This window comes from Ambystoma mexicanum, chromosome 5q (genome assembly GCF_040938575.1).
Source record: "Ambystoma mexicanum isolate Mex_15411 chromosome 5q, UKY_AmexF1_1, whole genome shotgun sequence".
Classification (NCBI taxonomy): domain Eukaryota; kingdom Metazoa; phylum Chordata; class Amphibia; order Caudata; family Ambystomatidae; genus Ambystoma; species Ambystoma mexicanum.
The window spans coordinates 56,532,119-56,546,876 of record NC_090933.1 but is presented as its reverse complement, the minus strand read 5'-3'; the positions used below and the strand labels follow the sequence as shown (position 1 = coordinate 56,546,876).

Genomic DNA, 14,758 nt, shown 5'->3' with positions numbered 1-14,758 from the left:
ATAATTTTGTGTTGTTCTTTTTTCCTGTATGACCGGCTGAAAACCAATTGATGTTATATTTCTCGTACCTCATTTTATGTTGATCTATGCAACTTTATAAAGAAATCAAGATTTTTTTCCACAACTGAGTACGAAAGATAGGTTTTGGATGCCGGGGAGTAGCGATTGTGCAGTTGCAGGCTAGCACATGAAGATAAAGGCTTCTTGGGAGCAATTAACCTGAATTTGAATTTTCAGTCCTGAACTAACAAACATGTTCAGTCTCTGCTGTCCACAGATTCAGATCCTGAAAAATGTCTACACCTATCCGAGAATACACTCTGCCTTACGTACATGTATCCCTCACTACTAAGTGTCCCATAATTCACATGACACACCTGGGAGGAAGGCAAACTGCAGATGAACAACAAACTTTCCAGTTCTTCCATTCCTACCCATGAGCCCTCGTACACAGCCTCCCATTGTGATGGGGTGGGCATAAGACTTGGATGTGATGGTTGCAGGAGCAGTGGTCTCATTCACAGGCTATGCAAGTTGGTGGCTAGTCACTAAAGTTGTTGATGGTTGATTCCATCCTCCTTGTTTAACACCTTGCCATAGACACTTTTTTTTATAGAAGGATACACAATGAACAACCAATACAAACTGCTGCAGCTGTTTCTGGACATCATGTGACTGCTTTAGGTAAGCCAGAGACCCCTTTTGACTGTTTTTCCTAATACAGTAACACTTGCTCACTTCAACCAGACCTAAAAAGGGCCTTACATTGGCACGTTCATTCATACCTTATCTCTTGAGGTGATAGAAAAGCACAGGCATAACCTGCAGTGCTCAACAAGTTGCACTCATGTCTGTCATTCACACATGACAATTAACACAACTGGCATAGGGATTTATGCCACACTAGCCAAAGTGCCCGTTCGCACTCTTTCCCCAACAATGGAATCACATTTTATGTTTTAGAGCCAAAACGTTGACTGCTGGTGCCACTCTTGTTGGCAGCGCCCTAAAGGGCATAATGGCAATGCCTGTATGCTTCAAAATAACTACTGACTGTACTGATCCCTTCCAAATCTCTCAAAGCTGCCCAGCAATACAAACGCCTCCTCCTTGAGATTTATGCCATCTTTGACACTTACAATCGCCCCACTGTCAGACCAGCCAAATTATCTTCTCACAGATCACTGGTGCCTCCACCCTGAGCCCCTTCCAGTGGGGGATCCCCAGGCATCTGTTCTGGGCTCACTTCTCTTCACACTTTGCACCACTTCTTTCGGTAAACTAAACTCTTCCTTTGGCTTCTCCCGCCATGCATTCACTGATGGCATCCCTACATTCTTCTCTTTCCATCCTGCATCCCTAGACTAGCCTCCTGCATATCTGCCACTCTGGCATCTGCCACTGAATGGCACTGAGGAGCCCAATGAGAAGCTCGTTAAAGTCCACAGTCGCCTACATTCTAGGTCCCAGCCCTCTCTACCTTCCTTGATATTGTCTGCCCTTGCGCTTGATCTTCTGACCCCACCCTGCAGGGCTCTTAATCGTGTTGGCTTGATTGATAGTGAACTCAACAAAAACATGTCTTCTTCTCTTGTACTTCACCATGCTTGCATACTTCTCTGGCCTCCTCTGTGATCTTCCTCTGTTCTCTTTCATCCCGGGAACATAACATGTAACTTTGCAACACACATGCTTTACAACCTCTCACGGTCTTCTCCGGCCTTTAATTGATGAAAAATTATATAATAATAACGTATAGTTTTATATAGCGCAACAAGCCCACAGGCATCAAAGTGCTGAAATAACAGTTGATATTATTATCCCACAGCATGGTACTCAATTTATCGACCTTGGAAGGATAAAAGGTTGAGTTGGCCCTGCCGGGATTTGAACCTGCATCAGCAGGCTGCAAACATATGGCAGAAACAGTCGCTCAGCTCGTTGTGCTACCTGACCAGCTACTATGGCTGGATTTCTTCGCATCATCAATTCCATTTCAAATTCCACGTGGCTGTATTCAAACACTGTTGAAGGGTGTTAGGCAGAATCACCTGCAGTACCCTTTGGGAACACTACAGACAATTAGGACTACAAGTGTAAGCACAATTTCACCTTTGGTACAAGCCTGTACTACACATTAAAGTGGTAGCAATGGCTGAGCAACCAGACTTATCTCAAGAGTTTAAGTGAGCAGTAGAACAAGTTACACTAAGGACCAACCAATACAGTGATTCAAGTAAACACTTACTCAAGGTTTCTTGATAAAAAAAGATACATTTATTTACTCAGTCAGTTAGAAAACATTACACTAGCATAAGCAGCTCAATATCACACACTAATAAACCACAAAAATACAACCGGAAAGTAAATGAACAAGTTTAGCTACAAATGAAGTGCGAGCAAAATGGCACTTCATATACTTAATAAAGAGCTAAAAAGACAAGGTTATAGGAACAGGCAGCCCAAATACATTCATAGGCAGGGCAGAGGGTTTCAGTTAAGTACAACCAGCAATTCTTCTCAATAGGCCTGGGCCAAAGTCAATGGTTCAGAGTCTTTTGTATAGGATAGCACAATTCTAGTAGATAATGGTTAAGTCTTTGCCACGGAAATTAGATAGGGGAAAGGTTTGATGAATGTTAAGGGAAGGACAAGCCTTCGTAGTTGAGGAAAGTTTCATGCACTTTCTCGATGGCCGAAAAGATTTCCGGACCGCGTTTGCACAGTACCTTGTTAATGAAGAAAGCTGTAGCTGAGGCAGTTGTTCCTGGCAGTTCGAGCAGATCTCGCTGTTCCTGAGCTTCAGTCATGGGGACAAGAAGGAGGATGTCAGGATGTTCCTGCACTGCCCATGGATGAGGCCAAAAGCTTTAGCAAGACGTCAGTTTAAGATGTGAGTGCCTTAAAGACCACAAGCTGGTTTCCTTCCCTCTGGCTATCCGGTTTTCAACAGCACTCTGATGAAAATTTGACCAGATGGGGATGGTGTCCAGGTGGCTTGCGAGTTGGTTGTTCCCAACAAACTCAAGGGAAGAAGTTAACCTTGAAGGGCTTCTCTGTTGATGGAGTTTCAGGCAATTCGGACCTGCATCAGGGCTTCACCAGTCGTCCAGGAGTTACAGCAGTCCTCTTCCTTCAGCTCGTCTTCGGTCCTTTCGTTCCTGTGGTCGACTCTGCATTCCAAGTCCTAGAGACCTGCTTTTAAACAGTTTTCCCCCATTCATTCCAGCCTGGCTGTCACTCACACAGCAGGGTGGCTGCCCTTGCCGGACAGCCACCCGGCCAATCACACCAGAGTTCATTCATGTCTCCTACGAGACTAAGCACCAGGAGTTTCGGGCACCTCCCTCACATCCTGTCCACCCCAGAAACCGTGGCGCCAGAGGAGGGCTTCAGACTGAAGCCCGCCAAAGGCCAACGAACAAAGGGACCAAACCTGGTTTGGCGTGCAGAGACAAACACAAGAAGGACCTTTCCTAAAAGAAATGGCGAAAAAAGATGACCAGAGTCTGTTTTTACAGATAGGTCTTGGGGGCCATATTGAAAAACATGGCTGACCCGATTTTTAGCTACCGTTGTTAGCGGTCAGAAAAATCATGGTAGTTTGATCTAAACCACTGCCACCAGCCATTTACTGTTACATGAGTGTTTTGACTCAGGGGAAGCTAAGCAACCCCTCCAGCACTCTATGGAAAGATAGTGTGTGCTGGATCAGTAAATTTAAAGAGACTAGTAAAGTCAATTTAACTTTATGTTATGTTGTGGGAGACAGTAGTCAGTCCCAGAGAAGGTATTTAAACCATGGGAATTCTGAAAGGTGCTGTGTGACACACAGAAAGAAGATGATGCCTATGTAGTTGTTTTAAAACTCCATAACCAAAGAACACAAAAGTAAAACACACATTAAAATACATGAAATAGTAGAAAAAAAGCTCACACTCTTTCCAGGTTAAAAAAAAAAATCCTAGAAATCCAGCAAAGTTGCTGGGGGTCTCAAAAGGTAATGGAAATTAGCACATGTTGAGAATCCTCCCTAACACTGGGCTGCACCCTCCACCCCCACCTGGCTAACTCTTTCTCTCTTTTCTCCTGTCCATCCATCCCATAATCTCAGCCCTACTTGGTTGAACAGCACCCCTTGCTCAGAGTGCTGCCTTCTGCCTGCTCCCTTTCACTGTCTGCACACCCTATCAGTAAAACCAAGCCAATAACCTATTTATATTAAACCCATAGCCTATTTAGATGCCATCAAAATGCACTTCACATACTGGGACGAGGCACCAGAGTCCTACAGTGGCATTGTATCTCCCCCATAATCCTCTACGTCCCACTACTAGGCTCTTAATTGTAAACAACTGTTTAACAATCTATTCAATGCATTGTCAGTCTGTACTTTCCAAAGTCCATGTTTCCAATGGCATCTCCCCCCACCATCAACACCTGGTCCATACCCTGCTCGTTAATCTCTATGAACTATTATAAAGGACCCTCTGAGGGGATGGCTGTGCTGGGTCTTCTTGTCAGGAAAGGAAGATTCCATTGCAGGTTTTTCCGTCAAGGGAGAATTTGTCCAATTATTTCCACCACATTTTACCACAAATATATGTGGTGGGTGGGTTAGGGTAGTAATAAAGGTCAGGATGATTGGGTAGGGGGGCTTGCAGGGGTCTGCTCACCCACCCCCGCATACATTTGTGGTCAACTCTCCTACAAAAAAAATACAAATTAAACAAATTCTTCCTCGATGAAACAAACCCAGAGGAAATCACATAGAATCGTTCTTGTCATTATATGCAGTGCCTATGTGTGAAGCACTTGCTCTTTTTCTCAAAAATACAATTACAAATTGTAGCCCCAGCCCTGTAATCTAAATATGCTGACAATACAATTGTTTCAATATAAACTACACGGTTTAAAGTGATAGCATTGAATCCAAAAGCATTGAATGCAAAAGCCTCGAAAAAAATGCATCGGATAAATGCATTTTCTTTTCCATTTTTTTTAATGGGGGCTCGCCCAACCCTGTATGCTTTTGCATTCGATGCATTGTATTCGATGGAATCACTGGATACCAACTAAACGTCTCCAAGCTTTATCTTTTCTCACATTTTCTTCCACAGCTGCCATCTCCTGTGTCCCTGAAACGACCACCGGTGTCTCCTGGCACAGAAGATTAGGATTAATCGGGTAAAGAATATTGGACTGTGTTCTTCCTCTTAAATCACATACGTTTGGGCTTCACGAGTAGTGCAGACGCTGTGGTAAAACGAGGTGACACATGATCTTTCGTTTGACGGAAGCTATTTGCCTTATAGAGAGTCATGGATGTTCACTTCGGTGAGGTGAAGTGAAACGTAAGTTTTGTTGGGTTTTGGTTGAATGCTGCTTATTGGGCACCTCGATCAATACTGTGTACAATACATCTGCGTAATGTATTGTAATATTGAGCTGTGCGGAGAAAACAGTCAGGGAAAAGAGGAGGACCGTGCTTGTTAAACAGATTGCCAACCAATCACTGAGTCCAAAGATATGATAGGTTATTTATAATGCGCTTAATACCCAGAGGTTTCTAAGAGCGGACCCGGGGATCAGAACCTGTGTTGCTCCGTATTGTCTTGTTTCCAACTTGATCACGTTGCCCCTGAGCTATCCTCCAGAGCAAAAGGGCGCTAGGTGCAATGTCTATCAAGAGCCAATGTCCTGAGGGTTTGGCATGTGCCACGGCTGTTCCATGGACGTGATCTGCAACACATTGTAATCTCTTCCTCACTACAGACATGAATGAAAGTGCATATATGTGCACCTTCGTTATCATGGCTTTGAGGCTATTTTGGACAGCGTGACAGGTGTGCAATGGCAGCGCATGCAGAACAAACTAGGCTGTGCCCAGTGAAAATATTCACTGTTCCTAAAAATGTGGCCTCCCACTCAATGCTCAGTGGCAGGGCACATCAGCATAGCTAAATCTGCATGCCAGTATTCACCCAGCCTTTCCACCACCTAACTCTGGCAATGTGACTTATATTGGATGGTCCTAGGTCTGGCGCAGGGGCAACATCAGTTCACTTTCCATTCCTGGAGGAGGGGCGCATTTAAAGGGAGCAGGCCAATGCAAATTAATCTTCTCCAATCAGATACACAAATGTGTTTGCACATTTGTGTGACAGAAGGGACCTTGTGCCCTGGTCTATATTACTGAACTTGGGCAGGTGCAATAAAACCGTTGGAAATTGGTTGTTTCCACTGGCCAATAAACATTGGTGCAAAATGCACAGTATGACCGAATGTTCATGGAGATTGTTAGGATCAAATTCTCAATACCAATTTGGCGCAAATGATCAGATGGGCTAGCACCAGTGCATCTCATAGTGTGTGCCAAGAAAGATCTGGCCACTTCTCAAAGAGCATTTGAAGACTTACACATTCAAATGCCGCTTCTCACCCCTTTGGCACATTTGAGCAAAGGGGTGGGGGCTTTCTAACATTCCAACATTTCTAACATTCTTTTTTTAAAAACTTTTATTTATAGGCGAAAGATTACAGCATACACAGACAGTTAAGCGTTTCTACTCAAATTACATGGACACAGTTCACTATCACATCAATGGATAATACATTCAAGTACATTTACATATCATAGGGTTGCCCGATCACTCCGTGATTAGTTCAGTCCTGCAAAGCCCCGGGTGTGGGAGGCCCTGAGTCCCCCTCGGCTTCCTGTTAAGGTAACCACAGAATGCAGGGCATACATTTTTGGGGCGAGAGCGCGTGGGAAGGGAATTAATGTATTCTTCTACAGAGGTCTGAGTCCAGGTGAGTGCTTTCAGCCACATTCTAAAAGTAGGGGGAGAGGAGCACTTCCAACACTGCAATATGCATTTTTTGGCCATCATACTGCTTACATTAAAAAACGTGGAGACTTTCTTGGCATCGTCGCTACCCCACATCCCAAACAGAGCCCTGATCGGATCTGGGTCAACCGTGGTCCCCACAATATCAGAGAGAGCCCTAAGAACCTCACCCCAAAATTCATTGAATCCATTGCATGAGCAAAACATATGCATGTGGTCGGCGCTTTCTGAGCGGCATCTCGGGCAGACATGTATTTGGCTCCAGGTAAACTTTGCAAGTTTATGGGGAGTGTAGTAGAGTCTGTTCAGCAGTTTATATTAACATTTCTAACATTCTGGCATTCTAAAGCTCATCCCTGTATTCAGAAATAGGATGCACTTTAAAATTCAGAAAATAAAGACGCTTGCTCCTCTTTGTAAAAGGTGCAGGGGGTGAGCAAAACATGACAGGGTCACTTTTGAGCACTTCTTGCTCTTTTTTTCAAGAGGGATAGCGATAGCAGTCAACATGGATAGAAATGCTCCAATGGCATTTCTATCCCTCACCAAGGATAGAAATGCTTTTTTTCTTTGTAACACATTTCCGAATAACAGGCCCTTTAAGGTCCCGCCACTGTGAAATGAGGTCCCAGCACACACATGGGTGCTGGGACTCTCTCATTCATTGGTTGTAACTGCAGTAACACATGTATGCAAGGGGACTGGTCAGCACATTGTTTAAAGAGATACACAGCCCCTCTGAAATGCGTAAGAAACCTTTCAGAATAAGGTTACCCGTGCATCCCTCAAACTGCCACAAATAAAAGAAACGCATCATCTGAGCATTTTTTATTTGTAGAAGTTTTTGAGAATCTGGCCCGTTGTGTATAGAGATATTATGCATTACTTGGTTGCAAATACTTTGGTACAATGTTTCCAGGCGCAAGGAAAGTCTCGTTTGTGTGCGCCTCCTTAAATTAACAATGGCCTTGTGCTTTTGAAATGCTGCAGCGTTGGCTTTTTTCTCCCTTACACTTGTATACTCTTTTGCTAATGATGTTGACAAGTGAGTGTAATCATTTTGTCTCACTCTGTTCTTTGCAATGTTGTGATTGATTTTCTGATGCCATGTTTGTTGACAACAGAAAATAGTAGGATCAACTGGCCATGACTATTTTGTCTTCTGTGGTGCTGAGCCACACATGACGGACAGAGCAACGGAGGGCAGTCCCATCACACAGTACGTTAGAAGCTGTGCAAAGGGGCGAGAGAGTCACTATGTCCCTTTTCTCAGCTAACGTCTTTGGCGCACTGCCAATGGTGTCTTTTCCTGGCACCATTACCACTGCAGAGGCAGTTTCCAGGCGCTGACGTGGCTCTGCAAGAAAGAGGATGGGGTGGGTTAGTGAAGGTAGAGTGAAAGGATAGGTCCAAACCAGGAGAAAATGCCGTCTTTGTGTGTTGGCTTGCAGATGGGTCGATTGCGTGCACTGGTTTATGGTATCTGTAAGGGTGAGGCCAAATGGATGGGTTGTTTGTTGAATGTCAATGTTTGTTATGTTGGGTGTGTGTTTGTGTGTTTTATGTGTAGATTGGCTGGTATTTCAGAAGCAAAGAAAACATGATTTATATATTTAGATGTATGATTATCTTTGAATCTAAGAAGTTGTATAATTCTGATTTTCTTCAACATTCATTTTACTTTTTACTTTAGTTACTCTTTCTCTCCTGATGAACCATTCACACTTGAATGGGGAAACACGAGTTAAGAGAATAATTGAACTGGATATGTCATAAGGATTGATTTATATTTGAGTGAACTATCTAAGAGAGAATAATTGAACTAGATATATCATAAGGACTGTTTTATATCTATTTGAACTTTGGTGTGAAGTAACACCAGCAAATCAAAAATAAAACCTCAAATAGAGCACAAGCTCATTAACAATCAGAACACATCCTGTTAGTCCAATTATTGACTCACCTGAAAGCATTTTTTTCTTCAAGCAGCTCTCAGGTTGGCGCATTTGAGAATTATTCCTATTCTAACTAACCTTTATTAATTGACAGTGTGGCAGCCACACTTCTAGGGATATATCTCTGCCTGACAACCAACCCCTGGAACAAACGGAGGAGTCGCCAAGGAGTAGCTTTGTTTGGCTGCTATCTTGTTTAAAAGTAAATATACATACAATATCGCCCAACCTGTGTTGGTACTGATTTATCAACCTCAGAAGGATGAAAGGCTGAATTGACCTTGCCGGGATTCGAACCTGCAGATCACTCACACATCACAGCAGCGAGCGCTCAACCCACTGAGCTATCTTATCAGCTATAGCTATCGTACCGTATATAGTAACATGAGCAATTACATGTATGAACATTCTAAAAGTCAGAAAGAAAATTACACTCTGTAGTGGACACCATTAAAGTGGTAAGTGAGATTTAACAGCGGGCCATTTCATCTGCAGGTCTGGTGTAAAGTGTTACACTTGTGGACCCCCCTCTCTTTTTTACGAGGCCTGAACAAGAAAGCCATCCTCTCCGGAAATAAAGAGCCACATGGCACTGGCCAAAGCCCAGGAGCTTCAAGGGGTAGCAAGGGAGACTATAGGGCTAGCAAGGGAGAGCTCAGGGGTCACAGGTGCGACCCCTGGCAATCCCCAAATGACGTCCTTACCAGGCTTCTTCTCTCACTAACAGCTGTTCCAGAAATCATATTAGTTCTGCAACCTAACCAAACCATAACACATACTTCCCCTTACAGAGGAACAGCAAGGAAATTGAGAGGAAAGGGAAGGAAGGGAAAAACAATACAGGACCACAATATGAAATTAGGAAAGATTGCTCACATAACAAATCTTTGAGTTTGGTGGGAAACTGATTCATCCTCCCACTCAATCGACACCCAGCAATGGATGCCTCTCTCATCCTTTTCTCAATTACTACTCTTCCACCATCACCTGCATAGACCTTACTCGTACCAACGTCAAAGGCTCCATTACCCCACTGATTCTTCTGGTTCACTTTACTTAACACCAACCACCTTTCAACCACACTTATCCTCCAACAACAATCACAATGCTGTTCCTTACAGCTGAAATTCTTTTTGGTCCCAAGAATTTACTTGCTAAACATTTGAGCCCAAACCTGGGATTTTTGATAAGGACCCAATCTCCAACCATCCACTCACGTTCATTGACATAGAATTTCTCTTCAAACACTCTCTAATAATTGTGTTGTGCTTCTTCTACCAACTCTATCGCTTTTTTCCAATCCACATTTACAGTGCACGCCAATCCCATCTAACCCAGGTATAGCTTTGTACCTGGCTGGCGTCCCTTCACCAATACAAATGGAGACACTTTTGTTACTTAGTGGGGTGTTTCACATTAACTCCAGACCATTTGTTTTAGAACCATGTTCCACGACAATCCTGAACAAATGGCTAATTGGATTCCTCCTTTGAGAAATCTATTGACATGCTCTATGGGACCATTAGCCCTGGGATGATACAAGGCCGTGCGTATGTGCCTAATGCCATAATGTATCAGAAATGTCCTCCTAACTTCTGAGCAAAACTGAACTCCATTATCTGTGACAATCTCTGTGGGGAAACCGTCACAATAAAAAATGTCCCCAAAGAATAATCTAGCTCCACTGTGGTCGCTTCCCTCACTACTTTCCACTCCAACCATTTCAAAGGGTAGTCGACCAAGACAAAATGGACTTGAACCCTTTGCCCAACACTTGAATGGTCCCATGATATCTACTTGTACTTTTTGACAAGGCTCCATTGGAACCCGTACTAGGATAATTGGTGTCTCACGTATGACTTTACTCTTGGCACTTGCCGTGCATGCCTTGTAATCTCTGATTTCCCTTTCCACACCACCATCCATTGCAGGCCACCAGTAACTTTGCCTCAACATCCTTTTTGTGACATTTACGCCACAATGTCCTTGTTGAGCAATCCCTATCAACTTTCCTCTGATGCTTTCAGGGGGAATCATTTTGCACCCTCTACCAAGTCTATCTCCAACTGAAGCTAGTTCATCGTTACTTCAAAAACAGAGGTGAGGGAAGCTGCTGTTTCAGATTTGGAGATGAAAGTAGAGAAGGTATGAGAAGGGTCAAAGATGATGCCAGGGTTTCTAGCTGAAGAAGGGTTGGGGAGAGTGTCGGGCGGGAACTGGATAGGCAGAGGAAGAGATGAGGGAGAGCTTTTGGCAAGGAAGAAGAGCACCTCTGTTTTGGTAGAGTTTTACAACAGAGAGTGTCAAGTCATCCAAAATGTAATGGCAAAGAGACAGTTTGAAAGAGATGAGAGGAGAGTTCACAAAAAGAGAAGAAAGTGTGGGTGTCATCTGCAAAGATTTGGTACGATAACCCAAAGGATGAGATTAGTGTGCCAAGATCAGAGGTGTAGAGTTTAAAGAGGAGTGAACCAATGCAGAGGCTTGTGGACAGTTGAGAGGTGTTGTTGCTCCAGGAGACAGAGAATTGGGGAGGTGCAAGGTAGGATGCAATCCAGGCAATGGCTTGATCTCGAATCCAAAGAAGAAAGCGAATATTAAGGTGATCAGAGTGATCGACAGTGCCAAAGGCAGCAGACAGGTCAAGGAGAATTCGGATAGAGGATAAGTTGGAGTGCTTAGCAGAGGCGATGAAGTTGGACACATTCATGAGAGCAGTTTCCTTGGAGTTAAAGGAGCTGTAACCTCCTTGTAAGGTGTCTCAAGTTTGTGGATGTCTAAGAAATTGGGAAGATGGTTCAACTCAACCCTTTCAAGCACTTTAGTTTAGTGCAGAAAGAGAGAAACAGGGTGAAAGTTAGTCGGGAGGTTCGGGTCAGCCCGTTGGTTTTTTAGGAGAAGGATGACTGTTTTGAAAACAGAGGGAAAGCAAGCAGAGTTGAAGGACAGGTTGAAGAGTTCAGCTAGATGAGAGGCTACTAGAGGGGCAATGGGCTTGACTAGCCGAGGAGCAAGAGGGTCTGATGGGGTAGAAGAGGGGTTAGCCTTCATCAGTAGAAATAACACTTAATCAGTATTAATGTGACTAAAGTGGGAGTCTAATTTTGGAAATGTTTGCTGCCAAATATTCAGCTAGGTCATTAGCTGTGTGAGTGTAGTTGATAGTTATAGTACTTAAGGGTAGTGAGGAGCGAGTTTAGGGTGCCCTGTAGTCAGCAAGGATGCTTGAAGTGAGAGTCAATGAGTGTCAGGTAGAATCCCCTTCTCGCTCTTACAAGAGTGCACTTGAGAGAGTTCAGGGCAGAGAGGTAACATAGCAGGGAACTATGTAGCAGCAATCGTTGGTGTAGCACTGTAATTTATTTTATTTATATATTTTATTTTATTTGTAACCCTCATATATGTGTGATTATTTGTCTTTCATGCTTGCCCTCCACCCTGTGCCCCCCCCCCTCCACTACCCCCCCCCCCGACCCACATCTGATTTCCCTCCCTGAGAACACAAGACTCAAGGGTCTGGGCTTTAGAAAAGACATGACATAAACAAACAAAGCACATTGGGCAGGGGTCTCCCAGTCCATCCCTACTTTCCCCCTGTGATAGGAAGGGGAAGCAATTATCCTCCTTCATTGTTAAGGAGGCCAGGCACGGCATGTTCCCAGGGGGAAACTATGAACAGAGTGCACTCAAACTGCAAGTCCCTCCCTATTGCACTGCTGTGTGAAAAAAGGAAGGACGAGCATATATCTGCGTGGGTGGTGTGTATCTGCAGACACATACAGCATGTCACACAAGGAGATTATTTTTAAACGGCTCATAAGAGGCGCAACTTGTTTTGGTATAATAAACACATTCAGAATCGGCGCGTGATTTCCGCTGGGTAGTCACACCGCTGCGGGATGAGTGCTTTTTAATAAACGTCACAGTGGGGCTTTCTCTGATTGCATCAGAGTGATCCTCCCGCTCGCTGGCGAGCCGATGCTTTAAGTCAAATGGAGAGGAACCGCACCAGCTCGTGTTTCCATATCTCCATGCTTCGCACGGTATCGTTTCCTGCGCATTCTATGATAAACCCGTGTGCGCAGCAGTCGCCTCGATGTCAATGCGTCTTATTCTACCTGACTGCGGTTATGCCAGGGCCCTTTATAAACATTGAGCGAATGTGGTGCTTCAAGTGCGCTGCCAGGTGCAATTCACTGCAGCAAAGCTGGCACCCGGGCCACCAGCGAGAAGGGAATTTCACAAAAACCGGAGACAGATTATCAAAGATTTGGACTGCTGCTGAAAAGTGAGCAAATGCAATGATTATACAAAATAGAGCAAACGGATGTTGCCACAATCCATGTTATCGAAGTAAAAGGTGTCTACCGGACTGGGTTATTGTAAACATCGCTGAGCTCAAATTACCTTTGCGCATGTGTGCATGCGCAATTCCATTAGCAATAGCGCGCATGTCATGTGCTTTAGTGCGGATTCAGTTGCATGTGCCCGAGATGCGTTTGAGCTTTGCTGTTTTTCACGGACATCATTTCACCAAAATGCCAGGGGTAGCGGAAGTGACATCACACGACCCTTGACCGATGATGACATCACAGGAAGTGATATCACGGGAAGCGATGGAACACGACCTTTCACCTGTTGACAAAACAGGAAGTGGCATCACATAGCATTGTACAATACGAAAAATATGGTTACGATATCACTATAATGTGATGTACATTTCATACAAGAATGGATCTCCATATGTATCGTTAAGATAAGTTTGTATAGGCCCATATTACTAAATTATTGTGAATGCAAGCAGACGTCCATGACCAAATGATTATGATGTGTTATTATATAGCACTTACGCTTAATCGCTTTATATAGAAAACATGTACACCCAATATCTCCCAACCTGTGTTCGTACTCATTTATCGACCTCAGAAGGATGAAAGGCTGAGTTGAGGCGTTTAAGAACAGACTAAATCATTGACTCTCCCCCTGAAGTGTGCCTGAAATAAACCTTTGATGAGTCTAGCAATCATTGTATAGAATTCAAGAAAGACACATTATTTGGTATTCCTATTCTTTCTTATTTAGGGTCAGTGCTGAAAGTGTTAGACTTGTGGCACTCCTGTTCTTATTTTTCTTCTTTTTTTTTTAAAGGGGCCTGTACAAGAAAGCCAGCCAGTCCAGAAGTAAAGAGCCACATGGTGCTGGCCAAGTACGAAGCTTGCATTATCTTTTTTTTTTTAAGACCGAGGTCGGAAGGGAGACTAGAGAGGTCGCAAGGGAGACCTCTGGCGACCCCTAAATGACGTCCCTGGTTGAGGCGTTTGAGAAGAGACCAAATCAATGACTCACCCCCTGAAGTGTGCCAGAAATAAACCTTTAATGAGTCTAGCAATTATTGTATAGAATTATTTTTAGAGGTTGCAAGAGAGACCTCAGAGGTCGCCTCCAAATGACGTCCCTGCTGTTTTTGCAGTAATCTGGGACCCATTAGGTCAGCATAACACACAGCCTTGCAGGAGACAAGACAACCATGACTGCCTTTCCTTCAAGAGGCAAACAATGACTTTAGAAGGTTGACAAACAATAACCATTTTGGACAAACTGAAGACAAACACCTTGGACCCAAACTGCTAAGGTATGCCCATATACCAGTGTAAATTGGCTGTGCAACACCCAAAACAAAAAATGGCAAATTGGCTGTACAACAACAACAACAGATTTTCATCTGAAAACGTGCAGATTTAACTAAGTCATAAGTATAGCATTAAACCATGCATTGCCCATCGGGGTGAATTCTTGTTTAATCATCACACGGCATTTTTATGCTTTCCAAATTGTAGAGCCCTTCCCTGAGGTAGAGGAGGCCATTACCTGGGGCCAACGTGTACATATCCCCATGCCCCATTCATGGGAAGAACGGAACATTACAAGAGATGGGCTCTGTGAAATGCAGAA

The 14,758-nt window shown here is 43.9% G+C and overlaps 1 protein-coding gene across 12 annotated transcripts in view; it reads left to right on the top strand.

Moving 5' to 3' along the window:
• LOC138497200 (poly(rC)-binding protein 3-like) overlaps positions 1-14,758 on the top strand; it is a 3,473,032-nt gene that overhangs the window by 832,007 nt on the left and 2,626,267 nt on the right. For 11 of the 12 annotated variants that reach the window (XM_069620521.1, XM_069620517.1, XM_069620516.1 and 8 more), the window contains exon 4: positions 5,121-5,187. The exons of the other annotated variant lie outside the window; for it this stretch is intronic. The gene's annotated coding sequence lies outside the window, so the exon portion shown is untranslated. The remainder of the gene's footprint in view (positions 1-5,120; positions 5,188-14,758) is intronic. 12 annotated transcript variants of the gene reach the window in all.